We start from the raw sequence: 19,139 nt of genomic DNA, 5'->3' as shown, positions 1-19,139 counted from the left end.
ACCATTCCCTTCTCCTTTTCTGTCGTGTCTTTTAGATTGTAAGCCTGTGGGCAGGGAACTGTCTGTTATCCCCTCTATTGTAAACCGCTCGGATTCCCAGTGATTGGGCGGTATATAAATAAAACCTATTATTATTATTATTATTATTAGCTTCTTAATTCTTAGCATACATGAAACTTCCTGAGCCATTTTTGTGCCTGATTCCTGGATTTCACAATCTCTTTCACTTTTTTTCCCCTTAGGTCGCTGAGATAGTGACCTTTGATTTCTGATGGCTCAGTTTACAGAAACCTTGTTTCATGCAAACAGTTATTAAAAATATTATGCATAAAACTACCTTCGGGCTAAGTGTATAACGTGTATATGAAACATAAATGAATTTCATGTTTAGACTTGGGTCCCATCTCCAAGATATCTCATTAAGTGTATGCAAATATTCCAATATCGGGGGGGGGGGATTGAAATCCAAGCATTTTGGATAAGGGAGCTTCATCTTGTACTATAAAGGACTGGGGCAAACAACTCACAGAAAACTACATTTAGTTTGATAAGTTTTGGTGATGAAGCTACACTGGCTGCCTGTTTAATTTTGATTTGGATGCAGTGTAACATGGCAGATATGCTGTGATGGTGGCTGTAGTTTCACTGCCCCTGGTGTCACCCAGTGAGGGGGCAGCGCTTTGGGCGGGCGGGCTTCCAGGGAGCACACTTGGCCTCCAACAGGCCACCCAGTCCTTCTCATCCTCCTCCAGAAGATGGGACAGCATGAGGGGGACACATGCTTGGCCTCCATTAGGACATCCCACCCTTCTCTTCCAGAATAGGACAGGAGAGGACTCAACCGGATGTCGCTCCTCTTCTGTGGTGTAATCTGGTGCGGATTCCACCCACCCACCCACCCACCCCTAGAGACACTATCAAGTGGTAGCAGTGGTGGGCACTGCCCATGATCCTGCCAGTTCATCTTGCGTCTACTTGTCATATACTATTCTACCACTGTGGCTTCTGGATACATGTGTGCTTCACCAGCACTAATAGGTTAATTTGTATCCCATGTTGTGGTTTGCATTCCTGATGGCTTGCTTCCAAGGAAGACTCCAAAAACAATGGATAGCTCATTGGCTCTGTCTTAAGAAGGGGGATTACAACAGAATGGACTTATGTTCAAATGCTATCATCATTTTCTGCATTCTATATAGTGGTGTGTGGTCTACGATCGGCCACATGGATATGGATGTATGAGTAAGAGTGTGACTTACATAGAAATTTGCTTTATTTAACTTCCTTCAGTTTGTTGTTGTAGTGCTGTGTGCCTGCAAGTCATTTCTGAAACTTATGGCAAACCTAAGGCAACCTATCACAGGCTCTTCTTGGCAAGATTTGGTCAGACGAGGTGTGCCATTGCCTTCCTCTAAGGCTGAGAGAGTGAGGTGGCCCAATAGGTTTCCATGGCTAAGCAAGGATTCAAAGCCTTGTCTGAAGAATCATAGTCTACTGCTCAAACCACTACATCACTGTCCTTTATTTAGTAGCCATGCTGGCTGGGGGATTCTTGGAGTTACAGTTCAAAAAAAGTAATGTTACCAAGATTTGCCAAAACTGTACAACAGCTAACATTTGTAACTGGAAAAGCCTTGGAAAGTTTCAACCAAAACGAACAGACACATTCAGAAAAGGACAGCAATCCTGCATCTTTTAAAGTTGTGCAAAAAGAAAAGATTTGGATAAAGTTTTCTTACAGATGAGATATTACACCTGCTGATATTGTGTTTCTGTAGAAGAACTATTAAAAATACCAGAGCCCAGTCCTCATTCCTAACTAATAGTCATTGAACCACATCTGATATTACTTTGGATGCCTTTGATCATAAAATCCTTGGGGTAGGGAACATATCTTTAGGCACCAGCCATGGATTTCTTGTTTCCTCCTCTTAATGTCATAGGCAGGGCAGAGAAAATGTATTTTTGGACCATAGCATGGCCTGCTAGCTACAGGATTTGAAGAGATGTGGTCCAACAAATAACTTCAAAGCTTTAATTCTACATACAGTACTGTGTGCCACCCGAAACCTACATTGTACCTGACAGATCCTAATTTTATTTTCAGCATCCCCTTCTTCTCTCATTTTATCTTGAGATGTAGGCTTCATAATTCAACATCAAGTCAACCTTCTCTCCCTGCTTCCATTTTGAAACATCTTGGGTTGGTAAAGAGATCTGAAGAACTTGAAAGCTTGTATATTTTTCTATAACCTCTCAACTTGAACATATCACACAAATATGGCTTTTGAGATTATATAAATGATATCTTTTTTTAAAAAAAAAATCTTACCAACATAGTATTAGGCATTTACATCTGTTTGTCAGCCTTTCATGCTGACTGGAGCTTCTGGAATTGTAGTTCCCAAAAGAAATGTTCCCAAATTCTTAGAAGCAACAAATTTTTGGTTGTTGTTTTGGGGAGAAGTGTCAAAGCTAATCTCTAGCACTTTCCAGCCTTCCGGGGAGAAAAGGAGCTCATTCCCTGAGAGAACATGAGCCTGCCTGGATCTCCCAGCTAACAGCTGGGACAAGGAGTTCTGACCCATGCATTAGTTTGAATGGCCTCTCTCCCTTCCCGTTGCCCATGCGGGGATGTACTTGGGGCTTTTCTCACGACATTGGCTGCACCGCTTTGTGAGAAAACCTGGGAACGGCTCATGTTTATGAGAATGGTATTACTTGAATTTGGCCTTTCTCCATATGTCTAGGCAAAAGGGATGAACAAGCATGGGAAACCCACACGTCCCAAGATTTTTATAGGAGAGGAACCCATGCTGATTTTGCCCTCATTCCAGTAATTCCCATGCAATAGGGAAGGGAGCCAGCTGCTCCACTTTCTGACGGGAAAGACTTCATTAAAACAACGAGGTGACGTATGTTGAGGTTAGCCTGGAACAGAGGTTAAGCAAAGCTCAAGAAGCCTGGATCAAGAAAATAAAAACAACTGGGAGTGGTTTCAAAGAAGGATTTTAAGAAATACAGATCAAATCAAGGTATCAGAGTATTGTCATCTTCTACAACCTGAGGCCCTACTGAGACCTTGGATGACACTTCCGATAATCCCCAGATGGCTAAAGGAGACAGGGATGTTATACAAGATTTCTGATGGGCACCAGGTTGGGAAAGCTACACAAGTCAAACACTTTATTTTCTTTGTTTTATAATATAAAGGTTATAAAAATAAATGAATGTTTGACATGAGAGCAATATATATGACCTGGTACAAACGGGTGCTTTGTGGTACCCTGGGCCCATTCTAGGGTTTGGGAGCACACGACAACTGCATGTTCCCAAACCCTAGTACATGCTGGCACCATAATGGCAGCTTCACATCATCATGGTGGGCATGATGGTGCTGCCACTGCACAGCATCTGGATGTCACTTCCAGGAAGTGGTGTCAGAGTTGTGCCCTTTCCCCTTTATGGCACCACAAAAAAGAAGCCGCTGTAGGCAGCTTCTTTTTGGCAGCATGTTGGTGCCGTGTGGTGCGGCTACTGCAGCACCAACAAAGGGGAAAGACAGACAGCATGGAGCCACCCGTTTGTCCAGCTGCTATGTTACTAAGAAAAGTTATGATGAGACAGTATCATGTGATATGGAAGCAGAACATGGAAAAGACGCCTTTTTGGCCAACCAAAATATCCTTCAACAGTTCACTGATGAAAATCGGAGCATACATGCCAAGCAACAGCAGAGTATGTTCAAGATGACCAATTTTATTAATGAGAAAGAGCACAAAAACTAGGAGAGGCTACAACAGTTTGCTACAACAGAGCCTACTAGGAAGGGCAAGATTTTGGCCTCCTCCCCTTCTCTCCCTACTAAGTTAACTGAGCAAACTAATGTTGTACTTTGAAGTCATTTTGTATTAAATATGATAAACTCAGGACAAAATAGGAAAGTGAGAGGAGGAGAGAGAAATTGGGACATTTTGAAAGCAGCTGAAAAAGTGGAACAGAGAATTAATTGGGACTAACCCTGCCAAACTGTCACAATGGGAGGGTATGCTAACAATAGGATCTAGGATTATGGTGTTGATCTGCTTACTAGTGTAACGATATTTGTGTTATCACACAAACAATTTAAACCTAAATCCAACTGCTAGTCCCAGCTGGATTACACCCAGTAAAAGAATTGCTGAATGTTAAATCAACATGTATGTAAATACAGCTTATTCAGTAGGGCTACTCTTAGGGCTGGTGACTGTATTTAGGTCTTTGTGCATAGCCACTTTTGCATATATGCCTTCAATTTGCCTGCCAACTCGTGGTGACTCCCTGAATTTCATATGGTTTTCTTAGGCAAGGAATACTCAGAGGTGGTTTTGCCACTTCCTTCCTCTGAAATGGAGCCCATAGGTATTCGTTGGTGGTCTCCCATCCAAGTATTAACCAGAACCACTTTTAAGGTCATTATCACCAATTGTACATGTGCGTTCATTTCTCTCTGATATCAGTGTTTAAAATCCCCTACCCTAATCATACAGGAAATTTAAGAAGTGTTTGGTGGTATATGACTATAAAACACATGCAAAGAACCCATTGCTATAACATACCAGCCTATTTTCCTTGTGTATGTGCTGTGCATACACATATGCTTTTTGGTTTAGAGTTGCACTCCATGACATTTAAACCTACACAGAATAACAGAAAACTCTCAAGGCTAATGCAGAAGCGTGTTATAATCAAGGCTCACATCAGAGGCAAAATGAACTCCAGTAAAACTTCATTTGGGGTGGGAGATTTTTTTTTTTTTTTAATAAAATTCAGAACAGGGAACGGGGCAGAAACACAAACATAACACATCTGGCCTAAACTTCACAGTGCACAAAATTTCTCAGCTGCTGGAACAAGCAGGGAAATCACCTCTTAAAAGAAATAATAATTATTCTAACATAGCTGTTATACAACAGAAAGCGAGGGGATGTAGTGATACCTTAAGTATATGGAGAAAATCTTGTTCACGCTGGCTGCAGCCACAGTGCAGAATTAATGCAGTTTGGCATTGCTTTAACTGTCAAAGCTCCATCCCATGGAATCCTGGGATTTGCAGTTTCTTATGGCACTAGAGGTCTCTGCTAGAGAATGCTAAATATCTCACAAAACAGAATTTCATAGCATTGAGCCATGACAATTAAAGCAGTGTCAACGTGTGGCTGTGTCCACACTTCAGGTGCCACAACAAACTACAATCTCCAAAATTCCACAGCATGGAGCCATGACAGTTAAAGTAGTATCAAACCAGATTACTTCTGCAATGTGGATACAGTCTTCATTAATGAACTTATCACTCAGCATTTTAAACCAGCTCCAGCCAGGATGGAGGCAGGGATTATTGCACACTAAATCATCGCTGAACTGCCAGCCGCCATCAGCCTGGGTCAAAGCTGCACTCCACCAGTACTTTTTAGAACTCAGAAAGCTTTCCGACTTTTAAAAAGTGCTAGTGAAGTGCGGCTTGGACCTGCCTGGGACCCAGGCTGATGACAGCCATCAGTTCGGAGGTGATTTAGTATGCAATAATCCCCGCCTTCGTCCCATGTTCTGGCTCCAGCCTGGGAGGCTGGATCTGGTTTAAAATGCTGAGCAATAAACTCCTAATTCTGTACTGTTGGTGTAAATGTAAAGAAGTAAAGGTAGTCCCTTGATATGAATGTTCGGTCATAACTGACTATAGGAGGTGGTGCTCATCTCCATTACTAAGCCAAAGAGCCAGTGTTGTCTGAAGACAACTCCAGTGGTCATGTGGATAGCACGCTTTTACCTTCCCACTGAAGTGGTACCTATTTATCTACTTGCATTTGCATGCTTTCAAACTGCTAGTTCAGCAGAAACTGAGGGTAGTGACAGTAGCTCACCCCATCATGCAGCACTTGGGCCTCAAACTGCCAACCTTCTGATCTTCCGATCATCAGAATTGGCATTTTAACCACTAAGCCACCGCATCAGTGTACATCATACACTGTTGATGTAGTTACTGTTAATTCAACTTATCTTGGTCTCCTGCTTCTGCTAGGCCTATACATAAGTAACTGGACTGGAACAAGCAATTAAACACACAGCTAAACTTAAGGCAAGTGGTCCTCAAGACAAAAATTGATTATTTGCTTGTATTTCTCACTAAAGGTAACTGCAGTTATTATTATTATTATTATAGTTTATTTCTATAGCGCTGTAAATGTACACAGTGCTATACATACAGATAATCAAATCAATAACAATATAAAACCTGCCAATGGCGTACAATCTACAAAATACATATAAACACTAGGTAGCAATATAAAATAGAATTAGTTAAAAAACAGGCAACAATTAAAACATCAACATCCACTATCTAATCAAATAGCAGAGAAATATTCACACACTGCCTGGGAACGCTTCCCTGAACAGGGTGGTCTTCAGCTCAGATTTAAAAGTTGTCAATGAAGTGATGAGCCATGTTCGTGGGGGAAGAAGGTTCCAGGAGTGAGGGGCAGCAAGTGAAAAGGGACGAATCCAGGTCGGGGCAGTGAGATCCTAGGCTTGACTACTAGAATGGAAGGTACGAGTGAGAATGTAAGGAGAAAGAAGTTCAGTTAAATAAAGAGGGGCCAGCCCAAGAAGATAAGATTTTCATCTTGGAAGTATAAGTAGTTTATTGGACAGTTATAGTAATTTAGCTTTTTATGGTTGTTGTAGTAGTATTTATGTATGTGTATGTCTTTTTTGTTACCTTTCTTGTTTGTATTTTTGTATGTTTTTTCTACAATGTTTAATAAAATAATTAAAAAGTTTAAAAAGTTAACAACAGAAGCTTATACTGGATATGGAAGGGAAAGGGGAGCCAGTGAAGGGATGATAATAAAGGAGAAACATGGTCAAAGTGGGGAGTTCTAAGGAAGTAGGCTGTAGTCCAAGGGCTACACCACCAAAACCATGTTTGGCTGTAATGTGCCATAGGACTTTTTGTGGATTTTCCCTATTATTGTCACTTTTGCTCCTGAATTTTCTTAGCTCTTAGTCAGTGGTGACAGCTATGTCTTTGAAGTGGCAAACTTGCTCAATGTTGAATCTTATCCCCACAATATTCAGCATCAAAACAGATTCACGACTCCATCACCCACCTGCTTAGTTTGCTGTTGTTGCTACATGCCTTCAAGTCATTACTGACTTATAGCAACCCTAAGGCGAACGTATCATGGCATTTTCTTGGCAAGATTCATTCAGAGAAGATTTGTTACTGCTTTCCCCAGAGGCTGAGAGCATGTGACCTGCCCAAGGTCACCCAATGGCTTTTATAACCAAGCTGGAAATCAAACCCTGGTCTCTAGAGTCGCAGTCCACTCAAACTACTATGCCAGTACTTGTTTTCAGATAACAAATATCAGAAAAGTCCCGCCTGAGTGATATATTCCTGACAGAAAATGAGAAAAGCAGTTTTGAGGTTTATGCTTCAAATGTCCCTGCTTCTCAGGTATAATTCTGTCTGGTGCCTATACCTTGCACGTACTCTGTCTAATGCCACTTTATGTTTGAGGAAATGTCTTTTTAATTGAGCTTAGAAGCACACAGATGTTGTCAGTAGGACAGGCCTGGTACAGACCTGTGGGAAGCAATGTGCTGGCGCCGATTCTAGGGTTTGAGAGCGTGCAGCGTCCGCATCTCCCAAATCCTAGTCCGTAAGGATGGTGTCATCATGGCAACCTCCTGTCCACAAGGGAGCCGCCATGATGATGTAAGTGCGGTGCAGCATCCAGATATTGCTGCATGCACTTACATCATGGTTGCACAACAGTGCGCCAATGGCGCACTCATAGAGTCCAGACCACACCGTAAAATGAACCTGCTTTTAGCAGGTTGTTTTTACTGCGGAGTTACGCTACACAGTTTGGCTGCTGTGGCGTCACTCAGCATAAAAAAGGAGCAGATCAAGCTCGTGCTTTTGGGGTGGTCTGTCGAGCCCCATAGAGATTGACTAAATCACAGCACTTGATACTTTGACTGAATCACAATACTTAACATTAGTTTAGAGATCATCCAGTCCAACCCCTTACATAATGCAGAATCTCTAAGACAAGAAGCAAGTAGAGCAAGCAGGCCAGATTCAGAATCTATCTTTTTCTATTGGAACCCAAAGGTTCACCAACCTCATTAGTGCAAAATAATGGTTCAGGTGGTCATATGCCAAGAATTAAGGAACAAGACGCAACACGTTTAACACAGGAATATATGGTTAGAACCAGAATCAAATTCAGGAATCCTTTCACACAAAGATCCCATTCTGTGTCTCCCACTATCCATGTTCTTTTCCAGAAACTTAATTTTTAGTTGCTGTTGTTACATAATTGGGAGTTGGTCAGAAAAGGTTGTCCATGTATTGCAAATCCAACTGAAATATATTAATAGATCTTTGTCTGTCTGTGAACTACAGCATCTTTCATAGATAGCTGCTCAGTCTCTACTTAAATTGTTGTTATTGTTGTTGTTGCTAGCTGCCCTCAAGTTGATGAGACATTGATAACTAGGCCTCTGGCTCAGGCTCTGGCCTCCCTGATCAAGTCTAATCATCTGGTGTGTGGCCTTCCTCTCTTTTTACTGCCTCTGCCCTTCAAAGCTTCATTGTCTTTTCTAATAATTCATGCCTTCTCATGATGTGGCCAAAGTATGACAGTCTCAATTTGGTCAACCTGGTTTCCAGGGAGAACTCTGGCGTGATCAGTTCTAGGATCCATTTGTTTGTTTTCTTGGCCATCCATGGCATCTTCAGCACTCTTCTCCAGTATCACATCTCAAAGTTGATTGTCCTTCTATTGTCTTTCTTCACTGTCCTGTTCTCACATTCGTACATTGTGATGGGATATTTAATACCATCACAAAATTCTGAGGCAGTATTTTCCACCTTCAAAGCACCTTCACCATAAGCAAGTTCTTTCTAATGTTTATCAAAATCTTGGTTCTTGCTCTATCCACTCATTGGTCCTAGTCTTGCCATCTAGAGAAACAAACAGCCAGTCTGATCCATCTTGTGCCCTTTAAGAGATTTTGGACTTCAGCTCCCAGAATTCCAGACTATTGGCCAACATGGCGGAGGCTTCTGTGAGCTGAACTCCAAAATTTCTTGAGTTTGGGGACCACTGCCTTACAGCCTTTCAGATGTTTAAAGGCTGCTATCATGTCCCTCTTTAACTTTTTATTTTCCTTGCAAAACTCGGACAGTCCTCAGTAATCCTCTGTCGTCCCACTTTTCAGATGCTTTAAAAATGACCACATTTCTTCTTCCACTTTCCCCCTTTGTCCTCAGTTTATTTCAGTTGCTGCAAACTGGGTTTAAGATACAAAAGTAGTTTGCACTCCATTAATTCAGCAGAGGGTAGAGGAGAAAGGGGGGAGGAATTTTGCCCTTCCCAATAGGCTCAGGCAAAATAAAACTGTGACAGCCTATCCTAGCTTGTGTGTTCTTCCTCATTAATAATGTTTGCTATTATCACCACCCCCTGATCCTGTTGGCCTCATGTCCCAGTTTTGATTTGCAAAATGTTGGAGGGTATGTAAATGCAAAGAGAAGGAGAAAGAGAATCCTTCAGCAAATACATATAGGGATAAAGAATGTGTCTAAGATCATCATTTTCATAAGAATCCATGCAGATGTAGTTCAACATTTTTAGCTGTTTGAGGTGGAATAGAAAATGTTTCTCCCCCTTCCACAAAGTCATGGTGAATACCTAAGGCTGGCAAAATTGCTGTGGAACCCAGGACAAATATTGTTCTTTCGGAGTAAAAATACAGCAATAATAAATATTTAATAATTTGCCACCTGAAGGGTTTACAGCACTCTGCCTAATGCTAGGGGTGAATATGCTTTCCATATGAATCAGAGCATTGTTAGATACTTAGGTCCACTGTTAAATGCATAAATGTGTCCCTCTTTCCACCTGGGAAATGATGGAGTTTATGCTTTTAGGTTCCTGTAAGATTTCCTCCAAAAGATTCTTTTAAAAATTCTTTTGTTCTTGTTTTAATCTTTTAGTTCAGTTTTATCATTAACTGTGGTATCAGCCTGGTATTTCTTTGGAACAGGATGTGGTAGCTCTGGCCAAGTGGCATGGAGGTGACCAGGACTGGAGGCGGAGGAAGTTTCCCATAAAGGTTTATGGAATTAAGTCATTGATAATGTTAAACCACAGAGGGAAAAGCAAAGGATAAGTCAAGAGTTCTGAAGAAATACATTGTTGGAGACCAGAGGTGGTGGGTGCTTGGTTGGTAATCCAGCACTGAGTCAGCATAGGAGAAATAGTGACTCACTTCAAAACAAGAAGGAAGAAACAGAATCCATAGCTTCTTAGAAACAACCCTTTTGTTTCTGAAATAATGTTAGAATGTAATAACAGTCTGATTGGTTTAGATGACTTACCAGGGCATCACCCTGTTACCCACAGTAACAAGATGGCAGCAAAGCTTGGAAAACTTATTTTTTGAGCCACAGCTCCCATAATCTCCTGCCCACCCTGCAGGTGTACACCCCTGTCTGGCATATCACCTAATGTGGCTCTCAGCCCCTGCACCCACTAGAGACATCATTGAACATGTCTACATGTCTGTGTTTCCTGGAACTGAAGAGACTTAAAATTAAATAATTCTGAGCCTAGGTATTTTTGCTGAGCATCAGAAGTGATCAGAGATTTGCAATCTTTCTCACAAAACACACACACATACATCACACACTTGGTTACTTCATTTCAGCCAAAAAGGGATGGGACAAATTTTGTTGTTGCTATTAAATCAGATATCTCTGCTAACCTACAAACCTAATCCATACTTTTAATTCTTAATTTTTCTGTAAGACTTACATAATATGTTCTGAATGGGGACTTCTAGAGAAGCCAATGGAGTGACCCTGGAGACCTGCAGCACCAATGTACATGTCACAGTGACTCCACTTCTGCTTTTAGTGAGAACTTGAAAATCATTGTCTAAGATGCTGAACCCATTTTGGGGATAGTTCAGACAAAAGTTCAAACTAAAACCTGAAGCAGATTTATCACCTCATTGATATCAGAGCCACCAGACTCCAGGGCAGCTTTTGCATGGGCCAAGCCCCCGATCTGGATCAAGACTGCAGCATCCATATAGGGTTAAAACTCCCTACTTCTCTTCTGGCATGCCAGTGTGAATCAGACCTCTTTTACTTGCTACTTTTGAAGCCACTCATGTAATTGCTGACTTGAGAACTGCTCTTAAACCACAGCTAGTGCAAAATTCAGCCACAGTTTGTGACCAAGTTGTCTTATTGACATACTTATATGTTTATCATAAAGGAGCCATGTTGGCTTCATCTACTACTGAGCTAAAGCAGTTATGGACATCTGAAGAGACTTAAAATTAAAGAATTCTGAAAGCATAATCCTACCCCAGACCTCAGCATGCCACATCCTCTCCAACGACACCCATGCTGGGAAGAAATGGCAACCAGCACCTCCAGAAGCTTTAAGTGGTGGGAGCAATCTTTCATTTACATTTTATTTGGGGGTCCTCCTTGGCCTGTTTCAGCCCAGACAAACCTTGTTTTATATAAAAAAAAAGAAGAGACCAGATAGTACTGAGAGACACATAAAAAGTTGGGAAATTGTGAATATTTTTTGTCATAGGCATGTACACAAAGATTTTGATTAGCACACATCCTGGATTTCTCTGGAACTGGTTGTCTAATCTGTTTTGACACACCTTATAAATTTATCAGTATAACACAGAATTTAGCAAACACCTACACTATAACAAACAAATTCAATAAGTACAATATCTCTTCCTATTCTGGAGAATTCTGTGCCATTTTAAAAACACACTCTATTTTTTTCCACACTGGTCCAACAAAGCATATCCCCTTTGCCTATTTTCTTTACTTTTGTTTGAACAGGTACACTAAAGATCAAATTGTAACTACTGATAATGATTCCAGGGCCTCAATCTAATTCCTAGTCCCAGCGAAAGTAGTCCCATTGAATTAATGGGATCAATGTAAGGGCTCTTTCATATGGAGGCACTTACCATTCCTAAAATGCCAGCAAAATGCTCCTGAAGCATTCCTGAAGCACAAAGGTGAGATAGACAATCACACTTCTTAGTCGTCATTGAGGCGTCCTGCTTCTCTCCTGTTGTCAGAGTGTTCACAGAGCAGCCATTTCTTGAATAATGGAAGTTCCTGTTATTCAAGAAATGACTGCAAATGCTTTGAAAACAGGAGAGAAGTGGGACACCTAAGACACACAGCCAGCTATCCCATCTTCATACTTCAGGAATGCTTCAGGAACGTTTTACCGACGGTAAGCCTCCATGTGATAAGGGCCTAAGCATTGATCTATCATTCAGCAACACACAAAGATTGTACAGTGGCATCACTAGGGTTGGTGTCATGTGGTATAGGTGCTTGTAAAGGGCTGACTAGGGGGGCAGTGTTGACCTAGCCTACCCACTTGTTGCCTTACCTGCTACGCACTGCCCACCCAGACAAGGAATGGGCTGCCATAGGATGGAGAGGCAGTCAGGAAAGTGAAGCATCAAAAGGGGATGAAAGGTGCTTGTGCTCACTCCTCCTTTCTCACTGCACTGGCTCCCTTGGCAGAGAAAGCCAGCACAGCAGAGAAGCTGGAAGGGGCATGCACTGTCCCTCCTTCTCTGATGCCTTGGCTCCCCTAGGCCAAGAGAACCACAGCAGCAGAGAAGGAAGAGTGGGTGCCAGCAGCAACACTGAGCACCACTGCCCCACATTGGGAGGAGGGCCTGACTGGGCATCACCCTCCCTCTGATAAATAAAAAGATGTTTTTCCTACACATGCAATACTGTATGGGGAGAGAGTTAACAAAAGATGATTTTTTAAAAAGCTGAGTATAGATGCTAGCTATGTCTACACTGCTTGTGGGTATAAAAAGAGAGAGTTATTTTGCAGTGTGTGCATTTTTAGAAATTCCAGAAGTGTAGTATTTTAATGTTAGGCTACTGGGTTTGATCTAATGGGGACAGTGACTCCATTCCTGGGTTTAAGTCTGAACTTTAAAGGATGTTTACAACATGGTAAACCTATTTGAGGGACAGGGCTCGGCCCCATGGATAGCTCCTTTTAAGTTTGGACTAAAATCTGGAGTAGATTTACCACATGTGATCCTTTAGCTTCTACTGGATGCAAGGAGGACATTCCACACAAGCTCCGAGGCACTCTTCATCCAGATGGAGAGGAATCTCCTTGTGAATGGTGCATTTAGCAGGGACTTTTATTGCCATGAGTGAAATGAAGCAGACCACAAGTTGAACATGAGTCAACAGTGTGATGCAGCAGCTTAAAAAGCCAATATGATTTTAGGAAGTGGAAGTATAGTGTCCAGATAGTGTCTATTCTGCTTTGGTCAGTTCAGTTCTGGGCACCACAGTTCAAAAGGCATGTTGACAAGCTGGAATGTGTCCAGAGGAAGACAACCGAAATGGTGAAAGGTCTGGAAACTATGCCCTATGGAGAGAGGGAGCTGGCTATGTTTAGCTTGGGCAAGAGAAGGTTCAGAGGTCATATGATAGCCCTGTTTAAATATTTGAAAGGCTGTCATACTGAAGATTGTAGTTTGTTTTCTGAAGGTCCAGAGAACAGGACCCGGAGCAATGGATTCAAACTACGGTACTGGAAAAGAGATTCCACCAAATTCCCTGACAGTAAGAGTTGTTTGACAGTGGAATATGAAAATAATCCAGAATGAATCTGGGTTAAATCTCTGTCGACTTCATGTTTATTCAAATACTGACACGTGTGAGCAACTGAACTCCCAGAGTGTGAATAACAAACCCGAAATGCATGACTGAGATTATTCGCATTGTTTTGCTTAAAAAATAGACATCTGAATGAGCCCTGAATGGCAGCCTGGAGTGGGATGGAGTCTCCTTCCTTGCAGGTTTTAAAACAGAAGCCGTTTAAAGGCCATCTGTTCAGAGTCCTGTGATTGTACAGTTGGCCCTCCTTATCCACATATTTTTCATCCATGGATTCAAGCATCCACGGCTTGAAAATGTTCAAAAAAAGTATAAATTCCAAATAGCAAATCTAGATTTTGCCATTTTATATACAGGACACAATTTTACTATGCCATTGTATTCGACAGGACTTGAGCATCCACAGATTTTGATATCCACAGGGGGGGTCCTGGAACCAAACCCCAGTGGACAACAGGGGTGCACTGCATATCCTTGCATGTCAGGGGATTGGACTAGATGACCCTTGAGGTCTCTTGATTCTATGAAAAGTAAACTGTCTTTCTCCTTTTCGCTAAAACCCATATAAGGCTTCTCCTCCCCTTTCAAAGATCCAGGTTCACTTCTCTGTTTCTGCTTCAAAATTTCCTCTTTGCAGGAGGCAGGCCTTCATCTTCCTGGTAACTTGCATGAGCTGCAGTGTGGGGAGTGCGCCTGGCTGGTTGCCAGCTCCCGCCCTCAACTCCTTCTGCTTTTCCATCACCTCTGGCCATGAGCCGAGAGAGAAACGCCTCACACAATCCAGGTGTGGCTCCCATGAGCTCACCTGGCCTAGGCAGGAGGGAGCTACCGTTAAAGCAACAGGGCACCCTCAAGGCAACTGACATCTGCCCACACTTTCTTTTGGCCACACTTTGGAGCCTGAGCACATCGGAGAAAAGAGCAGCAATTCAGGTAAAGGCTGGTGGTGAGGATTTCTGTCTTTCGTTTTAGTTTCCTCTTCCTCCTTTTGTTTGTCTTTGTCCTTTATGGATGGCTTTTTTATTTCCTGTGGCTGTGGTATAAATGCGGCCCTTATTATGTGCTGTAATTTCTAATTAACTGGAGTGTAAAATGTGAGATCTGTTTTTGGAAGGAAGGGATTTAAAACTATCTGTTGAAGAAATATTTAATTCCAGAAAGTTAAAAATCATGCTAAAGATAACAGCAACGTTTTGTGAAACCCCTTTTCTACTTGAGCACACAGATTATGTATGCAACATGAAAGAGACTCTTGCACTACCCTTTTCCTGAATGTGCAGGTGCTGTTAGCATGGGGATGAGGAATTCTAGTTGTAAAGGGTCTGAATCAGAGCCGGGGAATGTTACTTTAGTAGACAACAACTGCCAGAAACATGTGCAGCCAGCTGGAGTATTCTGGAAGTTGTAGTCTCAGAACCTCACTTTTCTAAGACTGCATCTGCACTGCAGAAATAATCAGTTCTGACACCACTTTAACTGTCATAGCTCAATGCAATGGAATTCCCAATTTGTAGTTTTGTGGGACATTGAGTCTTCTCTCTCAGAGAGCTCTGGTGCCCCACCAAACTACAAATCCCAGACTTCCATCGCACTGAGCCATGACAGTTAAAGAGGTGTCAAACTGGATTATGTCTGTAATGTGAATGTAGTCTCAGCTTTTCCTCCATCTGTTTAACACCATTGTTAATTGTCTTATCCCTGATGCATATAATAAGCAATTTCCCCCTTTCTTTTAAAATCTTGTACAATAGTAATTTTTCCTGGTTCTAGTTTTGGATAATAGGTGGGGAAGAACTGTTAAGTGTGTTTCATTTTGTGGGTTGCATGTGCAGAAGGCTCAGCAAAATGCTGGGCACAATGAGGCCAAATGCTAGTGCTTTGCTTAGAAAAAACCTGGGACACTGGCATATTCAGCATTCCATGTGGAACAGTTTTGCCCAGGGCTGGCTGTACCATTAGGCAAAAAGAGGCAGCAGACATGGGGAGGAGAACCATTTAGAGCCAGCCCTCGAGTTCCTCTGTTTCATTCACTCATTTATTCAGGGTGCATGCTGTGATCTAATAATTTACCTATATCTGTCTGTGTGGCCCTTCTACCTTTTCTGAGACTGCAAAAAGGCCAAGTCCCCCTCCCCGCCCCAAGAAGGGAAATGTAGTACAATCTCCAAAAGCTCATTTTCAATCTCTTGAAATGGTTGACGGCTCACCGGAACAGTCATGTGTTGCAGCAATGAAGCAATCGCGTACGCGCATCACTTTAACCTTTGTGACACATACCATTTTTAAAATTATCTTTGTAAATCATATCTAGAGCAGCCTGACTTTAGTGAGTTATGACTTACTGAAGTGTCAGTGAGTCCAATGGAGCTATTCTAAGTATGATTTCATTTGGAAGTGAGACGCTGTCATCAACCACTTTACTAAAATGATATTGACCGGAAAGTGTGTATTTATAAAAACCATTTTTGAGAATGTTATAGCATACAAAATCTTCAAAACAGCAATACCATCATTGGGTTAACCAAAATGCACACTATAGGTGTTGCTGTTTTGTGGATTTGGGATGTGATTGTACTTTGTTGTATGGCCAACATGGCTATCCCTGGAAGTGTTACATCAGTATAGCCTTTTTTATGAATGGCATCTCTTCGATATTTTGATCTTTCTTTTAAAGCAGAATTAGTGCAGAAAAGCATTTCAGCACTAATTAAAAGATTATTTATTTTTAAAAGGATGATAAAAATGATGGCCACATATAGTGAATATGTTTGCTGTTGTGCACTTTCAAATCATTTCTGGTAACCCTAAGGGCGGAAGGTTTGTGGCAAGGAGATTTGCCATTCCTTCCCCTGAGGCTGAGAGTATGTGACTTGCCAAAGGCTACCCAGTGGTTACTGACCTTCAAATGACAACCCAGATGAATTGTACCTCCCCCTATCATCTCAGGGAGGTCATATCAAGTGCTTTAGGTGAAACATGGTGGAATATACCAGTGGCAGATGGTGGATTCCATATAAATGGGATTGTGAACTTGCTCTTTAAAGGAGCTATTCAGGTACTAAATCTTCTCCCCCAAATAGATACAGTACATTAGATAGCTCTTTTGAAGTTTGCACTTAACCACAGAGTGTATTCACTTCCCCACTGATGGGGAAGCCAGCCTTTGCCACAGCGATAACTGTAGAAACAGCACAAAAATCCCAACAACTTGAAAGGACAATTCTGATTTCTCATGTAGCTTGCAGTGGTTGGGCAATGCCAAGAGCCACGTGTCTGGAAGCAATCCTCGTGAGTGACTCAGACCTCTACAACCACATGCACTTCACAAAAGTACAGGGGATAATTTTCAGGCAGGTCAGGTAAAAGGTTCTTGACCCTTTGCGACACTCATTTCCATCCTTACAGCTGCAGTAACTGGAGGGCTTGGAAGTATCAGGAGTGTCAGCAGAAGGCCGTATGGGGGAGAGGAGTAACAGCAGTGAAAGTGCTATGGGGAAGGACTTGTTGGGAAATAGAGAAGAAGCTTGCATGGGTATTGGGCAGTGGATATAAATAGCTTGAGAACTAGTGCTGGCTGTGCTGATGGGGTGTTTCTGGGAGTTACAGTTCAAAAAAGTGAATTTCCTACCAACTGAACAGGCTTGCTTGTTAAAACTTTATGATATGGCAGAGATGACTATATTGACAAATTTAAGGATAAATCATTTGAACAGTGCAAAAATGAATGGAAAGAGATGCTCCCATTATGGAAAGGTATATGACTAGCAGTCATATACTTGGAAAACTGCTGACAAACTACATTATAATTTTGCAAAATTCACACAGTTCTATCATATCTCCATAGTATATACTGATTAGTAAAACAGAAATGGGTTTTTAGAATTTGTTTTCTGATATAATCGTGTTTTTTCCTTCTTTTTTTCCTTTTTTTAAAGTATAACTAACTAAATACAAGGTTGTAAAACATGGTCATTGGGTGTATTAGGAGATTCTGAAATTATAGAGGAAACATCTGGTACCAAGGGTTAGGAAGTCATATTAATAAATTAGACAGAAAATGTAAGTGTAACAAGTGATATTATATGCTCTTAGAAACTAATTCAATATAAGTGGTCATTTGTATTTATTAGTTAAATGTTAAAAGTAGATTCTTTGTTTTTTGTAATCAAAGTTTTAGCTTGTGTCTTAAGAGGTTTCTTTAATGTGTTTTTTGGTGATGATTTTGTTTATTAGATAATGTACTATATTCTTTTATATGTTGTTGAACATACTATATTTAAAAAGTGAATTTCCCAAGCTTTAGTGCTGTGGCACTCAGCCTTCCCTGCAAGGAATTAAGTGGTCAGAAAGAACCACACAGAATAAGTAGTCTATCCCTTGCTTCTTAGGCTAAGTTTTATTTGCCAACTTTGCTTTTTCTGTTAGTTTTTCAGTGCCTTTAAGAACTTTTTGGTTAATGTAAATTATGTCTGTGGGAGCTTCTACCATCATATTAGCCCCATTGCCAGGTGAATTTTCCAACTCAGTTTCTGTCTCGGCCAAGTGGATCCAAAACAATATTCTTTTAAAACCTCAATCAACCTTTTCCAAACTTCTGCTCTAAAGATGGTTTGGACTACAAATCCCATCACCCATAGACAACAATGTGACCAAGGAACCTACTGGCTAAGCTTGATGAGGTTTGTAGTTACACGCAGCTGGAGGATGCCAGGTTGGGAATGGCTAATTTAAATAAAGGGCAATACCTGCCAAGCTTTTTTCTTGAAAAGAGCCAAAGGAAAGGTTTCTCTCAACCAGCAAGACTTCTCAACCAATATCTCTCAACCAGCAAGACCTACTGGGTAGGAGAGTCTGGAAGTTGTAGTCCAAACGTTAACGTACCCAAGCTCTGCAGCAGAATATAGATAACAAGGAGCTAAGGAATGTAGGCAGTGTGCATATAATCGTGCAAAAAATGTTGCTCTGTAAAGAGAAAAGTCATTACTTTTATAGCCCACCTTTTTTTAAGGAATAAAAACCAATTATGTACTCCTTCCCATATACATTCATTTACCAAGCGCTTCCTCTTTCTAATCACCACCATTGTTGGTCTTGTCTGCAATAGATAAGAATAAGATGAACAACTCAACTGTCTTTTCTGAGTATTGCAAGACATTTTGCTGTCTTAAGGAAACGGTTTTTTAAAAAAATTATTCCTTCTGTTCCAGATATAGAAACTGACAAAGCTAATGGGTGAATGTTACTTTAAGACCAGCAATGGAACAATTTTCTACACTGCCCCAAAAAGAGCAAAGTAGCTTAAGGGGTACAGAGAAGGCTATATGATATTCACAGTTCTGTCCAGTAACACTTCAGAGCTGCCTCCCAGAAT

General features: G+C 41.3%; 1 protein-coding gene across 1 annotated transcript in view; it reads left to right on the top strand.

Annotated features, from left to right (window-relative positions):
- The first annotated feature begins 14,408 nt into the window (after positions 1-14,408).
- Positions 14,409-19,139, top strand: part of TNS4 (tensin 4) — a 41,140-nt gene continuing 36,409 nt past the window's right edge. Inside the window, exon 1 of the mRNA XM_042477058.1 lies at positions 14,409-14,701. The gene's annotated coding sequence lies outside the window, so the exon portion shown is untranslated. The remainder of the gene's footprint in view (positions 14,702-19,139) is intronic.

This window comes from Sceloporus undulatus, chromosome 6 (assembly GCF_019175285.1).
Source record: "Sceloporus undulatus isolate JIND9_A2432 ecotype Alabama chromosome 6, SceUnd_v1.1, whole genome shotgun sequence".
Classification (NCBI taxonomy): Eukaryota; Metazoa; Chordata; class Lepidosauria; order Squamata; family Phrynosomatidae; genus Sceloporus; species Sceloporus undulatus.
The sequence above is the reverse complement of the archived record's forward strand: the minus strand, read 5'-3'. Positions and strand labels throughout refer to the sequence as shown.